At 41.4% G+C, this 16,800-nt stretch overlaps 1 long non-coding RNA gene across 1 annotated transcript; it reads left to right on the top strand.

Annotated features, from left to right (window-relative positions):
* The first annotated feature begins 568 nt into the window (after nt 1–568).
* LOC110936808 lies at nt 569–2,404 on the top strand. The gene is made up of 2 exons (XR_002590293.2): nt 569–1,333; nt 1,970–2,404. It is a non-coding gene; the product is annotated as an uncharacterized LOC110936808 (long non-coding RNA).
* Nucleotides 2,405–16,800: the final 14,396 nt, after the last annotated feature.

Genomic DNA, 16,800 nt, shown 5'->3' with positions numbered 1-16,800 from the left:
TCACCAAGTTACTACGTGTTTTTGTGAAAAACCAAGTTCATGTCATTATGTGAAATATATAGTTTTGCACTTGGTAAGTGTAATATTGTTTAGAGTATGATTGTTGATGGTTTGAATGATTTTTGGAAAAGAAAATGATATATATTGAACGAAGAATGCGGAAACAGTGACACACTGACAAACAACGACGAAACAGAAGCACCAGATTAGAATTTCGTCTCGGTATTAAGATATATATTGATATATTTAGCGTTGTTTCTAAATTTTATTAACCGTAGTCGAAACCAGATCCAAAAACGGATTAAAACGGCCAACGCGGCACCTTACGCGCTTTTTACGCAACCAACGAGCGAACGTGTCCAACATTTATAACCGGCGTTATTTTACATACTTACGGACCTAATATTATAATATACGACATTTTTACAAGAACGGGTGCGAATACGGGTCGTAGGAACTTGCGGGCCTCTTAAAACTCGAGAACGGGTTTGTGGGCCTTAGGCCCAAGCCCAAAGCCCATTACACATAACCTTGCATATAAAAGGGTTTGCACCCCCCTCAATCTTCATTTTTTGTGCAGATACAACACACACACACAAACTCACACAGACATTTAGTCTGACTTCCTCCCCTCTCTCGTGACCAATCACCAGTGACCGGAGCAGGAGATGATGACTGAGCTCCGGCACCTCGGTTCTCCTTCGATCTACACCCCCACCCCCTTTGCGATTCAGAAACGGACCACCACCACCACTAACCGGTGGTGGTGCGGCGGTGCGACACAGAGAGAGACTGAGAGGCGAGAGAGAGAGAACCGGCGGTCTAAGACTCGAACCGCCGGTCGGTCCATTTACCCGGTGGTCGGTGTTAAAAGTCCAGCGGTCCAAGACTTTATCCAACGAGTTTTCCGTGCTGATGCGGTTATTCAACGAATATGCTCCAGTCAGATTATTCAACATCAACTGGTTCCTTCTCCGATGCGGTTTTGGTTCGGGTCATGCTTTGGACCAGGTCATTTGGGTGCCGGGTCAAGTCTCGTTTCAGTTCAAGGGGTGAACCCGGTTCAGGTTCCGGTTAAGTGGTTCGAGTTTTCAGTCAATCTTGGTCAACGAAGTCAGCCGGTTATCTCGGGTCAACTCAGTCAGCAGTTTCAGTGACGGGTTCGGCTCGACTCAGTCTAACTCGGCTCAACTTGGTGTATTTCGGTTCGACTCGGTCGACTTGGTCGGACTGAGTCAACTTGGTCGAAGTCAGCCGGTCAACTCAGTTGACTCGGTCAACTCGATTGACTCGGTAACCCAGTCAACATTTTCGACGTTCAACACGAGAAATGGTAAAGGTTTAAACGATAAGATTGGTTTGTTATTTTTATATAATTTTAATATTACGTGTGAAACGAGCTCGAAACAACTTGATATACGTTTTGATATAGTTAACAAAAGTAACATATATATATATTGATTGAATTTTGATGAAATAACGACAACTTGTGTTGTCGGGGGTGTCCAAAAACAGAGGAAACTCTGCCCGTTTTTCAAGAAAATCCGTTAAACAAAACATGTTTTATTATAAAACAAAAACCATTCGGAATCAAACGACTTTTTATAAACAAATACGAATGCTTATTATTTCAACGACATTTCATAAAGACATCAATAACACGAACTATTTTATAAAATAAATATAATGGCGTTATATATATATATATATATATATATATATATATATATATATATATATATATATGTTTAAGCACCTAAAGCTTGACGATTCTATTATAAAAATAAGAAAAGTTTATGCAATTATTTTAGACTCAAACGACTATTCTGAAAATAAACACAAGTGTATATTACTCCCGCCGACACTTTATAATTTACGAAAACAATGATGACGCAAACTGTTATGGGTCATTTTCTAAGCATACATATCCTGACCAATATCCTGCCTTTGTTTGTTTATTTGTGACTAGGATGCTGGAAGAGGATATTGCTAACATCTTGGGTGATATCCTGAGGTTTATTAATTAACCACGTGCAGATTAAAGGCTGAGGCTTACTAACGGTCAAGAGGACTTCTTCTCCTCAGGACTCGGACGAGTTTGTTGAAGAAGAGACGTTGAGCCCGAAAGACCAGGTCTACAACGTTCGATGAAGGAATATTCGGTGGATCCCGCAAGTTTAGGATAGTTTGTTAATTTATCTTTACTATAAATAGATGTGGCGGATCAGTTTAAGGCACACACTCTTTTCGCTAACACTCTTGTACACTCTTGCCCTCTAGATTACTGCAATCACCACACTTGTACCCAATTCACGTTGTAACACATAGTCGATCCGCACCACATCCTGCACTGTATTCTGATATTTGAAGCAATAGAAGAACAAGGCATCTGCGATTGTCAGCTCCCGAGGTTTTATGCCGGCGATCTAGATTGATCAAGGGCTTTCCTCGTACATCTCGTGTCATTTACTTTACTTTTTTGCTCATTGTTGGATCGCAGATACGACTCTATATCCTGAGCCGTATCCCCAAACTGTTTTTACAAATAACTCAATTGACATATTTTTGAACACGTTCTCTTAGCACACTACCTCACTTAACTAATTTGATCACTTAATTGCTTCGGTAATTTTTGACCAAAACAATTTGGCGCCCACCGTGGGGCAAGTGGTGCTCTCTTTACTAAAATTTTTTGTCAAATCGCTAATCAGTTTTCTATTTTCAAAACTTTTTGCCACATTGTCCATAATGGCCTCAAGATCAAACATGAGTTCCTCTACTGTGTCTGCTATGACTTCTGCTACTACTGGTTCGGTGCTTCCACCACCTCCTCCAAGGACGCCAGCATCTTCACGACCTCAGGATATTATCCCTACCCGCAGTGTTCAGGAATCTGCTCCCGTTCTAGCTTCTAATGATGAAATTCTTACTTTATTTGGAAGTGTGTAGGAACAAATGAGGCAGCAACAGGAAACAAACCAAATGCTTTTAAGGGAAATACAACTCCTGAAGTCTGGCTCGAGCAGATCTGCTGAGGATAATGTCACTCCATTACACCCCAGAGCATTGAACTTTAGTTCAGCTGTGTATACTGAGGATAACAGGGGGAATATTGTTCCCAGTCTTCCTCAGAATCATACTCCTGAGATACCCTCCTCGGTCAGGATGTCAACCATGAGGAGCTCAGGATATGCTTCAGGATATGGGCAAAATCCTCCAACGGGTAACGTGTCAAATAATAATAATACTCATGCTACTAACGATAGTGGATCTTTGCAGGATACAGGTGTGACATCAGCACTTACTAGGGAACTTCAAAAGTTGAAGGACATGATATCCAGTGTACCTGGGGTGGTCCAGCCGATCCCGGAAGTGTCCCAAGACAGCCATAAGATATCTCATTTTGCACATCCTATCTGTGATGCTGAGATCCTAAAGAGATTTCAAACCCCCAACATGAAGCTTTACGACGGAACTACGGATCCTGAGGAGCATATTGCTCAGTATAGGGAAAGAATGGAGATTAACCCTATCCCTCCGGAGCTCACGGAAGCGTGCTTGTGCAAGGGATTTGGTTCTACTCTAACAGGATCAGCCTTAAAATGGCTGTTAAACGTTCCTCCTCACTCAATTACTTCGTTTGCTCATTTGGTTAATTTATTTAACAGTCAATTTTCTTGTAGTCGGAGTTTTGAAAAACTAACCAGTGATCTCTACAGGATAACTCAAGGACCTCAGGAATCCTTGAGGGATTATGTGAACAAGTTTAGTCGAGAATCCTTGGATATCCCGCATCTTGATGTTGCAATAGCTGTGCAAGCTTTTAAGATGGGGTTACAAAAAGATTCTCAGTTTTATCAGGATCTTGTAATGAATCCCTGCAGGAATCTCGACGAAGCTCGTAACAGGGCTTTGAGATATATCCGTTTGGAAGATGACAAGAAGATGCAAGAGAAAATGAATTCTACCTCAACCTACGAATCAACCAACAGGAAATCAGAATCCTCATATAAGCCATATCGCTCCAAGCCATATGGCAGAAATGATAACAAGAGAGTGAATGCTGTTGAAGACGAGGATCCTGAAGAATATCCTGAATTATCTGAATATTGTTTTTCTGTTAATATACCTGAACTAATGTATGCTATGCAGGGTCTGGGAGATAAAGCCAGGTGGCCTCGGAAGAATCAACAAAAAGCTGATTGGAAGGATAAATCCAAATGGTGCGCCTTCCATGAGGATTTCGGACATGTTACGGAAGATTACATTGCCTTGAGGAAGGAAATAAGCTACCTTCTCAGCAAAGGATATCTGAAGGACTTGCTAGGAGGAAGAAAAATAAAGGGCAAGATCCCGAGAAGGATCCTGAAAGAGCACCCTCACCTCCTGCGGATGCCAAGATAATCAACTTCATTTCGGGAGGATCCGACATTTGTGGGACTTCGTATTCGGCGGCAAAGAGACATGCAAAAGAAGCTAAGGCTGAGAGGGGAGACAAACCTGTCAAGATGACTACCCTCACAACTGACAAAATGATCACGTTTGACGCTGACGACAGGGATACTGTCCAGGATCCTCATCATGATGCTCTGGTAATAACGTTATATTTGGCTAACCATTTTGTACGCAGGATACTGGTTGATAATGGCAGCTCCGTCAACATAATCCAACTAGAAACTCTGAAGAGAATGAATGTATCTCTGATGGATATCACTTCAAAGTCTACCGTGCTTGTTGGGTTCAGTGGAGAGGCTAGAAACACAGTGGGAGATATAAAATTGCCAGTATACGTTGAAGGAGTCAACTCGATACAACGTTTCTGTGTGATGGATTCTCTATCCTGCTATAACATCATACTGGGGAGACCATGGATTCATGATATGAAGGCCGTACCATCAACATATCACCAATGCATCAAGATCCCTACCCCTTGGGGAGTTGTCAAAGTCGATAGTGATCAACAAGAGGCGAAAGAATGCTACTCATCCTCAATGAAATCCTCGACCAAACCGAATCCAGCATAGCAATTAAAGATGTGGGCCCAGGATATCATGGAGAATTCGGAGCAGGATGTGAAGAAAGTTATCCTGGACCAGGATAATCCTGATATCTCGGTGCTCGTAGGAACCAATATCCCTCAGGATATTGAAGAACAATTAACTAACTTTCTGAAATGCAGGATGTCAACGTTCGCATGGAAGCATGAGGATATGATAGGTATATCCAAAGATATTATCACTCACAAGCTTGGAATTGACAGGTCATACAAGCCTGTACAACAAAAGAGAAGGAAATTCACCCATGAACGAAACACAATTATCCAAGAGGAAGTTGAAAGATTATTGAAGTCCAGGATGATTAGGGAAGTCAAATTCCCTAGATGGTTAGCAAATGTGGTAGTGGTTCAAAAGAAGAATGGGAAGTGGAGAGTCTGTGTAGACTACACAGACCTGAACAAAGCTTGTCCAAAAGACCCCTTCCCTCTGCCTCATATAGACTCAATGGTGGATGCCACTGCCGGTCATGAAATGTTAACCTTCATGGATGCATCCTCGGGATTCCAGCAGATTCAAATGGAACCTTCAGACCAGGAGGATACAGCTTCCATGACACCAACAGGTATTTACTGTTATACTGCTATGCCTTTCGGTCTAAAAAATGCAGGTGCAACGTACCAGAGATTGGTGAACATGATGTTTAAAGACAAAGTGGGGGACACCATAGAGGTGTACATTGACGATATGGTGGTCAAATCCAAGAAAGCTGAGGATCATCTCCGGGATATTAAAGGAGCATTCGATATCTTGGACCAGTATAATATGAAACTTAATCCTGCAAAATGCTATTTTGGAGTGGGGGCAGGAAAGTTTTTAGGATACATGGTGACAAAAAGAGGGATGGAGGCAAGCCCGGACCAGATCAAGGCTATCTTGAATATAAAGCCACCCTCGAATATGAAGGATGTTCAGCGGTTAACAGGACGAGTGGCAGCCTTGAATAGGTTTATTTCAAGATCCTCGGAAAAGTGTAAAGAATTCTATGATATCCTGAAAAAGAATAATAAATTTGAATGGGGGGAGAAGCATGAAGCAGCCCTGCAGGATTTGAAACAGTATCTCTCAACCGCGCCTCTATTGATGAAGCCTGAGGATGGTGAACCACTATCCCTGTATCTTGCAGTATCAGGGAATGCAGTAAGTGCAGTACTCGTAAAGGATCATGAAGGTCAGCAGTATCCTGTTTATTATGTTAGCAAAAGTTTGTTAAATGCTGAAACTAGATATTCTCACCTAGAAAAGCTAATATTGGCTCTAGTAATGGCATCGACAAAGCTTAGACACTATTTTGAAACACATAGGATCCATGTTAAAACTAATTATCCTGTTAAGAATGTGCTTAGAAAACCGGAGATGTCAGGTAGAATGGCTAAGTGGTCGGTAAAATTAAGTGCCTATGATTTAATATATGAACCTAGAAATGCAATAAAGTCTCAGGCCCTAGCAGACTTTGTGGCTGATTTCAGTAGTGATATTCTAAATGAAGTAGACCTAGAAGTGCAACAACTAGGAGAAAACTTATAATCCTGGATATTATATACTGATGGTGCATCTAATGTAAGGGGTGTAGGTTTAGGTATACTACTAAAATCGCCACAGGGTGACATAATACCCCAGACTGTTAGATGTGAATTCCCTGCTACTAACAATGAGGTAGAATATGAAGCTTTAATTGCAGGACTAGAATTGGCTAAGAATATGAATATAAAAAATTTGCAAGTATATGTTGATTCCTTGTTAATTACTAATCATTTTAATGGATCCTATGCAGTCAAGGGTGAGAGACTAATTGAATACCTCGGTATTCTTAAAAAATTAGCAGGATATTTCGATATTTTTACTCTTGAACAGGTACCAAGAGAGGATAACGCCGAAGCAGACGCATTGGCAAACTTGGGATCATCAATCAGGATACCAGAAGGGACCCCAATACCGATATTACATATCCTGTATCCTGCCACGGATTCTCAGGATAAAGAAGTACCAGGTATTCAGGATCCCGGAGCGGTGTATCCTGAAGAGGATCCTAAATCCTGGACGACTCCAATCATGAGATACCTCAAGGAAGGACGTATCCCCGAAGATGAAAATCCTAAGGCATTTAGGATGAAGGTATCACGATTCACTATTATAAATAATATTTTATATAAGAAATCTCTTGCAGGACCATACTTGAGATGCTTGGAGGATCCTGAAGCTAAAGAAGTACTTCGGGATATACATGAAGGGGATTGTGGTAACCATACTGGGGACAGGTCATTATTCTCAAAAGTATTAAGGACAGGATATTATTGGCCAACAATGAGAAAAGATGCCGCAGAGTATGCTCGGAGATGTGATGCGTGTCAAAGACATAGTAACATATTGCATCAGCCCGCTGAACCGTTATATCCTATTGTTTCCCCTTGGCCATTTATGAAGTGGGGCATGGATATAGTAGGAAAGTTACCAAAAGCCCTGGGAGGAAAAGTTTTTATGCTAGCAATGACGGACTATTTCTCTAAGTGGGTCGAAGCGGAAGCATTTGTTCAAGTTAAAGACCAAGAAGTAGTATCCTTCATAAAGAGGAATATCCTGACTAGATTTGGAGTACCAGCCGAAATAATCTGTGACAATGGTTCTCAGTTTATAAGCAAGAGAACTACTGACTTTTGCAAGAGTTGGGGAATCAAAATGGTAACATCTACTCCAGTACATCCTCAAGCGAATGGACAAGCAGAATCTTCAAACAAGATAATTGTCAATAACTTAAAGAAAAGGCTTGGAGCCAAAAAAGGAAGATGGGCAGAAGAATTACCCTTTGTTCTATAGGCTGATAGGACAACAGTAAAGAATGCAACGGGCCAAACCCCATTCTCCTTGGTATTTGGAGCAGAAGCAATGATTCCGACGGAAATGACAATACCCACTGCAAGATTTACCCTAAGTGATCCTGAGCAGAATCCTGAAGCCTTGAGTCAGGATTTAGACACTATAACTGAGAAAAGAGATGCGGCAAGGCTAAGGATGGCAGCATATCAACAAAGAATATCCAGGGCATATAACAAGAACATCAGGACCAGAAGATTTAAGGTTGGAGATTGGGTGCTAAGAAAGGCTTTTCAGAATACTACTAATCCTGCCGATGGCAAGTTAGCCCCAAAATGGGAAGGACCATACGAAGTTGAATCAGAAGCCGGAAAAGGAGCATACAGACTCAAGAATATGGAGGGGGATATGCTACCGAGGTCTTGGAATGCTATACAACTCAAGCTCTATTTCAAGTGAGTTTAGAATTTAATTTCTAACTCAGGATGGTATGAATTCTACCTTTTTTAAATATGTTTGGTTTAATTTATTCTTTGTAACCAATACTGACTTAAGCATCGGAGGGGTGTTAGCCAAGCTAACACCCACCTTAGTTTACAATTGTCTTGCAAGATATGTTTCAGGATGCAGCTCCGGGATATGTACTCAGGATAACTCGAAAGATTAGAGGATTGGCCCCCTCTCTCACGTTTAAGGGATACTGATTGTTTTGGTCAAAAATCACTTAAAGATAATGCAACCAAACTCTATGTGAACGGGGAATGATGCTTGGTATGATGAACAAAGTAAAGGATCACTTAAATGTAAAATGCACAAGTGACACAAGGATTTATACGAGGAAAAAGCCCTTGATCAATGAATGATCTCCGGCATAAAAAACCTCGGGTGATGGAAACTACCGATCACCAAACTTCAATATAACAAATAATGGTTACAACTTCGGATGGTAACGAGCTAGGTACAAGGATCACTATAGTATCGTATGCTAAAGCGTGTGAGAAATGTGTCGTGTCTTCCGAATGTTCAAGAGTGCCATTTATACAAGTGTGTGTGGTTCTATTTTAGGCAAATCACCTAACTACTAGCTCGTTACCCCTTTAGAAATAGAAGTAAATTTAGCCTAAATAATCGCCCTTGAATTGTGCTGAGTTTCCATATTCTTTATAACGTCCATCTTTGATTATGCATGTGCGAGATTAGCGTGATAGATTCCTTGTTTACGTTGCTAAGACCAGATCCAACTCGTAATTCCTGCAAGATAACATCAAGTCCAAAGAGAACAGTCGTTAGTATGAGGATCCTTAGGATGATCCGTGATCCTGATCCTGGAGCTCCTCTGAGGATCACTATCTGCCAAAGAAGCAAGGATCACTTGTTAGGATCACATGCAAGGATCATAGGTCATAAAAATCCAGCCCTAACAATTGCCCCCAAAATATAAGGAGTATTTATGTAATATAAACGAGTTATATTTGCTGATTCTTATCTATAACTAACTCAACGGATATATAGCCGTTAAGGTAGAACTATCCGTTGCGATCTGACGTCATGGAGGTGACAGCCCTGCACAATCATGATTATAAATAGAAATAGGGATAGGATCAAATGCATTTAAATTCAAAGCAACTCCCTTTATAACCGTATTCAGAAGATCAACCAGGTATTCTTCTTTTCATCTTCTTCTCTCTTGCTCTGTTTTTCTTCTTCTTTCCACTCTTCTGTAAAGATGTTGCTCCGGAACTCCCCCTGCAAGGATCCTAAGAAGAACAGCCCCTTAAAGGGTCAAGGGATCATCAAAGATTCCTCCTCCGAGAGGTGTTGCTTCACCGACCCTCAAATCGATAAAATCCGTCGTTGTTTCCCGACGGAAACCCTTTTTAAGTCTTTTAGTCCTACCGCTTTGAGTGATTTCATCTCTGAGACTTGGGTAGCTTTCCCGGTCTCCCCTTTCTTGATAGGATATTCGTATCCTTTTCCTTAATTCACCCAATCTTTTTTCTCCCTTACCGGCATCTGCTATATCCAGGCTATGCCGATGATCTGGAGGGTGTTATACACCCTTGAAAGGATCATTGAGCAAGAGGGTATTGACCTTGGTATGGCGGAGTTGGGTGAGATGTACGATCTTACAACTTTTGGATCCCACCGATATTTGTTCAAGCGAAAAGCTGGAGAGGATCACCCTGTTTTCAAAGTGACCAAAAATGACACGAACTGGAAGCGACGATTCTTTTTTGTTAGGAGAGATTCCATCCCTAATGGGAAGGATTTGCCCAAGGAGTGGGCTACCTATGGTAGGATAGAGGATCCTGGAAGGATCACCATAGAACTTGTTCCTTAGGATAAGGATCACTAACATTTTCTTGTTTATTGTGCAGCTATATCCGTTGCTCATCTTAGGTTGACTACTCCTGCTGCAAAAGAGAGACTCTTGGCCTTTAAGAAGCTTGATCCGGAGACAAGAACTTTCCAGGTTGCCATCCAGGATGCTCAAGAAGTATCCTCTGCCTCTGTCACAATGTCAAGTAAGTATCCTCATTTAAAAAGTAATTCTATGTAGGATTTTCAAGTTTAATTAGAATACTTATCTTATTTTGGTTGTGTAGGTGCTGGAAAATCCTCTAAGTCTGCTTCAAAGTTCGGCATCGGTGATCTTACCAATGTCAAATACGCAAAGAAGAAGACTCCTACTGCTAGCCCAACTGCTTCAGCCCCTAAAGCACCTATTAGGGGTAAAGGAAAGAAGAGAAAGGCCTCTGAGGATTTACAAGGTCTGCCCCTGCTCCGCCAACAGTTTCTGGACTACTTCAACGAGGTAAGGATCACTGCCCCTGTTTGTGCATCCTGATAGTTTTGAGGATCACTTGTTTCTGATGTTATGCCTTGTTTTCCTTGCAGAAATTTGCTGAGATAGAGACTTATGTTGGCCACGTCGAGGATCAAGACCGCCAAATTGCTGACCTCCAACAAATGGGTGTGCTGAAGGATCTTAAGATTGCTGATCTTGAGAAGGAGCTCCGGGCCACCAAGGATGATGCTACCAAAATGCTGATCAATTTTGATTATGAGAAGCATGAGATCACCCAGGATGCCAAGGTCTCTGCTGCAATAACCATGTATAAGATCCAGCTGCAGATGGCTATGGAGGCTCAGGATCCTGCCTTCGACAAAAGCACATGGGATGTAGAGGGTTGGAAGGCGAGACTTGCAGAGTTGGAGGATGATGATAAAGCTGAGGAGATCCCGATGCTTGAGGGTGGAGGCGCTGGCAAGGATCAGGGTGGAGAGGCAAGTGGAGCCGGTGGTGATGGTGCAGCGAAGGATTGAGCTGCAGGATTGGGCGATGAAGGAAACTTCTAGACATAGCCGGAGCCCAATTTTTTGTTTGGTGGTTGTTGATGTTTTTTTAAAACAATTATGGTCTGTAATTTGAACAATAGTTTTAGGGTTAAGGATCCAGGATCCTTCAGACAGTAGGTAGGATTACAAATGGTGGAGGGATCCTCTGTTTGGGGGATGAAGCCATTGTGATCCTGCCGCCTTTTAATTTCCTGCATGCTATGACCGCACAAACAATGGACACCCTTTGCCAACCCATGTGGACGGGCCACGTTTTGCTGGTAGAAACGTGGGTTGGCAATTTTGACAACTTTGAAGGGTTTTAAACCTTTGTTAATAAAATAACTCTAATCTTTTTGGCTTATCTTGTGTTGTTATCCTTTTAATTTCCAATTGTTTTGATATATATTTGTCTGAGTGAGAAAAGCTTAACCAAATTATGTTTAAGAAGTTTAGGATACGATCCAGGATCAAGTATCCTAAAGTTGAAAACTTCCAATAAGTAATTCATTTTTTAAGGATCATGGGTCCAGTTGTCAAGGTCTAAGGGTTATTCAACTGAATAATGAATGAAATTAGAAATAGTTAAGGATCATACCTGAGGATCCAAGTTAGGATCCTAACCTTTAATCAGGATAACCATAAGTAACACTTTAATGGATAATTAGGATTAAGGATCCTTAATCTGTTTAACTTTGAAAACCTGAAAAATGGAATATAACTTGGGACTAAGCCAATATAAAAGATAAGTTAGTAACTGGGGACAAGCCCAAAGGATAACTGGGGACAAGCCCAAAGGATAACTGGGGACAAGCCCGAAGGATAACTGGGGACAAGCCCAAGGATCGTATGTAAACTGGAGTATGGCCCTCACTGGCGACTATCCAAACTGAGTGACATGAAAATGCCAAAACCTTAGCTAACGTGAAGACGTTAGAAACCTTAGGAACGGATGTATGGTACGTCTACCATTATACGTAGGATCCTAGGTATAGCCAGTACGATGAGGTTATCAGCCCCTAAAGCGAGTACTGGTCCCAAAGACGTGAACTATACCAGGATCATCGTGCGCTACAGGCGAAAACTGGGGACAAGCCCAAGGATCTGAGTTGCTTCTGAAGATTGTTGACATTATGCTAAGGATACCTGGACTTATCAGAACTCAAAATCTCGTGAGAGAAGGATGAAGGATACATGATCCTTATCCTTAAATAAGAAGATATGTAAATAAGAATTCAAGCTTAGGACATTACCAGAGTAAGGATCATTGATGCTTCAGGGATCCTTGAAGGATACTTCTAATGTAAGGATCACTCATGCCAGAAGGATCCTGCTTACATGAAATATTTTTTCAAGTGGACAGCATTCCAGGCTCTTGGTAACAGATTACCTTCCATGGTAAGCAATCTATATGCCCCTTTTCCTGCTTCGGCTTCGATCAAATAAGGGCCTTCCCATTTTGGTGCCAATTTCCCATCAGCAGGATTGGTGGTATTTTGGAATGCTTTTCTCAATACCATATCCCCAACTTGGAATTTCCTTATCCTGACATTTTTGTTGTAAGCACCAGCCATTCTTTGTTGGTAGCTAGCCATCCTTATCCTAGCCAGATCCCTGATTTCTTCAATAGTATCCAAGTCTTGAGCCAGGTTTGCATCATTTTCCTCAGGATCACGGGTACTTGTTCTAGCAGTTGGAACTACCATTTCTGTTGGGATCACTGATTCTGCCCCAAACACCAAAGAGAAGGGTGTTTGACCAGTAGCATTCTTGGGAGTTGTCCTATCAGCCTAAAGCACATAAGGCAATTCCTCTGCCCATTTCCCCTTCTTGGATCCAAGTTTCTTCTTCAGATTGTTGATGATGATCTTGTTGGATGATTCTGCTTGACCATTAGCTTGTGGGTGGACTGGTGTTGATGTTATCATCTTAATCCCCCAACTGTCACAAAAGTTAGTAGTCCTGCTCCCAATAAATTGGGAACTATTATCACATACAATTTTAGAAGGAATGCCAAATCTAGTTATAATGTTTCTCTTAATAAAGGATATAACTTCCTTTTCTCTGACTTGGGCAAAAGCTTCAGCCTCTATCCACTTGGAGAAGTAGTCAGTCATAGCAAGCATGAATACTTTTCCACCAGGTGCCTTAGGGAGCTTGCCAACTATATCCATCCCCCATCTCATGAATGGCCAAGAGGATGGTATAGGATGTAGAAATTCAGCCGGCTGATGAAGGATATTGTTGTGTCTTTGACAAGGATCACACTTCTTAGCATACTCCACAGCATCCCTTTTCATAGTTGGCCAGTAGTATCCTGTCCTTAAGATCCTTGAGAACAATGCCCTGCCCCAGTGTGGTTTCCACAATCTCCTTCATGGAAGTCTTTTAACACTTCTTGAACTTCCGGATCCTCGATACACCTTAAATATGGTCCTGCAAGAGATCGCTTATATAGCACATTATTTAAGATTGTGAATTGAGATACCTTAATCCTGAAAGCCCTAGGATTTTCTCCCATAGGAATCTCCCCGTGTTGTAAGTATCTCATGATTGGTGAGATCCATGATCCTGAATAAGATTGAGTATCCTCACTAGGGATCATTGCAGTATCCTCTTCTATTTCCATGGCCACCTGATTTTCAATAGCAGGAGCCAGGATATGGATGATGGGGATACTTATATCCTCTGGGATCTTCAAAGATGATCCTAGATTGGCCAATGCATCAGCTTCTGTATTTTCCTCCCTTGGTACCTGTGTCAAACTGAAAGAAACAAAGGAGAGTGCCAATTCTTTGACTATCTCTAAATATTTGGTTAGTTTTTCACCTTTAACAGCATAGGATCCATTAAAGTGATTGGTGATTAACAATGAATCCACGTATACCTCAAGATACCTGATCCTCATATGCTTAGCGATTTGCAAACCAACGATTAAGGCTTCATATTCAGCCTCATTATTAGTGGCTTGGAACTCACAAGCTATGGAATGGGGTATTATGTCCCCCTGTGGCGATTTTAGTAGTATACCAAGCCCCGTGCCTTTGACATTTGAGGATCCGTCAGTATGTATTATCAAGGATCCTTAGTTTCATCCAGCTGCTGGACTTCCAATTCGGCTTCCTTTTGTAAATCACTACTGAAATCAGCCACAAAGTCTGCTAATGCTTGGGATTTGATGGCTGTTCTGGGTTCATATCTTATATCATGGGCACTAAGCTTTACTGCCCACTTAGCCATTCTTCCGGACATCTATGGTTTCCTGAGGACATTCTTAATTGGAAAATTAGTTCTAACAACAATAACATGTGTTTCAAAATAATGTCTTAGTTTAGTAGATGTCATAATCAGTGCAAGAATAAGTTTTTCAAGGTGTGAATACCTGGATTCAGCATCAAGTAAACTCTTACTTACATAATAGACAGGATATTGTGTACCTTCATGATCCTTAACAAGGACTGCACTTACTGCTTTTGAGGATACCGCAAGGTATAAGGATAACACATCTCCTTTTTCTGGTTTCATCAATGCTGGGGCTGAGGACATGTATTCCTTTAGGGCTTGTAAAGCATTCTCATGCTTTTCAGTCCATTCGAATTTCTTGTTCTTTCTTAGGATATCATAGAATTCTTTACACTTTTCTGAGGATTTGGATATGAATCTGTTTAGAGCTGCTATCCTGCCTGTTAGCCTTTGCACATCCTTAGCGTTGGCAGGGGATTTGATATTCACCAATGCTTTGATTTGTTCCGGGCTTGCTTCAATGCCCCTCTGGGTTACCATATATCCTAAGAATTTTCCTGCTTTAACACCAAAGTGACATTTTGAAGGATTAAGCTTCATATTATAGTTATCAAGGATATCAAATGCTTCCTCCAAGTCCCTTAGGTGATCCTCGGCTTTTTTGGATTTCACCACCATATCGTCTATGTACACTTCCATAGTTTGTCCAATTTGATCTTTGAACATCATATTCACCAGCCTTTGATATGTTGCACCTGCATTTCTCAATCCAAAAGGCATAGCAATATAACAATATAGACCGGTTGGGGTCATAAAGGCCGTATCCTCTTGCTCAGATGGTTCCATCTGAATTTGTTGGAATCCAGATGATGCATCCATAAAGGTTAACAGTTCATGACCCGCCGTTGCATCCACCATGGAGTCAATGTGGGGTAATGGGAAAGGATCCTTGGGACATGCCTTATTCAAATCGGTGAAATCGACACATACCCTCCACTTTCCATTTTTCTTTTGAACAACAACCACATTTGCCAGCCATTTTGGATACTTTACTTCTCTGATCATACCTGCTCGTAATAATCTTTCTACCTCTTCCTGGATAATGGCATTTCGTTCTGGTGCAAACTTCCTCCTTTTTTGATGGATCGGTTTTACTGACCTGTCAATGCCAAGTTTATGAGTGATAATATCCTTAGATATACCTGTCATATCCTCATGTTTCCATGCAAAGGTAGATTTTCTTCTTTTGAGGAAGGATACTATGTCTTCTTTCATTTTATCAAGGATCCCTGATCCGATGTAGATCTTGGATTCAGGATCATCAGGATCCAAGAGGATTTCGTCCACATCCTGCTCTCTTACCTCCAAGACACCCCTTGGAGGATACTTTAATTGCTATTGCTCCCTTGATTTTGAGGCCGGTTTCATTGATGAGGTGTAACAATCCTTAGCCTCCTGTTGATCACTATCGATCTTGATTATTCCCCATGGGCTAGGGAGCTTCACACACTGATGGTAGGTGGATGGGACTGCCTTCATATCGTGTATCCAGGGCCTGCCAAGGATAACATTACAACAAGACAAACAGTCAATAACACAAAATTTTTGATAATTATGTAATCCTTCCACATAAATTGGAAGTTTGATGTCCCCCAGGGTTTTCTTAGTTTCGCCACCAAACCCTACAAGCACGGAGGATCTTGGTGTGATATCTGATTCAGGGATACCCATTTTCTTCAGAACATCAAGCTGGATAATGTTTACTGAGCTTCCTCCGTCAATAAGGATCCTGTGGACAAAGTGGTTAGAAATAAAAAGAGTAATAACCATGATGAGGATCCTGGATGTCAACTCGATCATCCTCATCAAAGGTTATAATTTTTCCTTCCGAGACACTTGATGTTCATATAGGTCTTTCTCCGTTATCCATTTTAGCTTCCTTTGCATGCCTTTTAGCTGCTGAGAAGGATGTACCACAGATGTCTGATCCTCCAGAAATAAAGTTGATCACTTGTGCATCTGCCGGAGGAGCTGGAGCTTTCTCAGGGATCCTTTCAGGATCCTGAGTCCTTTGCTTTTTTCTTCCCAACAACTCTTTTAGATGCCCCTTGCTTAGCAGATATCCAATTTCCTTTCTTAATGCGATGCATTCTTCGGTTAAATGCCCAAAATCCTCGTGGTATGCACACCACTTTGATTTGTCTTTAGTTCCGGCTGGTTTGTCATTTTTTCTGGGCCATCTGGCTTTTTCCCCTAGATTCTGCATTGCAAGGATCAGTTCATGATTATCAACGGAAAAGCAATATTCAGAAATCGGAGGATAATCCTCATCATCCTCTTCTTGGTCAACAGC

Source organism: Helianthus annuus, chromosome 4 (assembly GCF_002127325.2).
Source record: "Helianthus annuus cultivar XRQ/B chromosome 4, HanXRQr2.0-SUNRISE, whole genome shotgun sequence".
In the NCBI taxonomy this organism is placed as follows: Eukaryota; Viridiplantae; Streptophyta; class Magnoliopsida; order Asterales; family Asteraceae; genus Helianthus; species Helianthus annuus.
The sequence above is the reverse complement of the archived record's forward strand: the minus strand, read 5'-3'. Positions and strand labels throughout refer to the sequence as shown.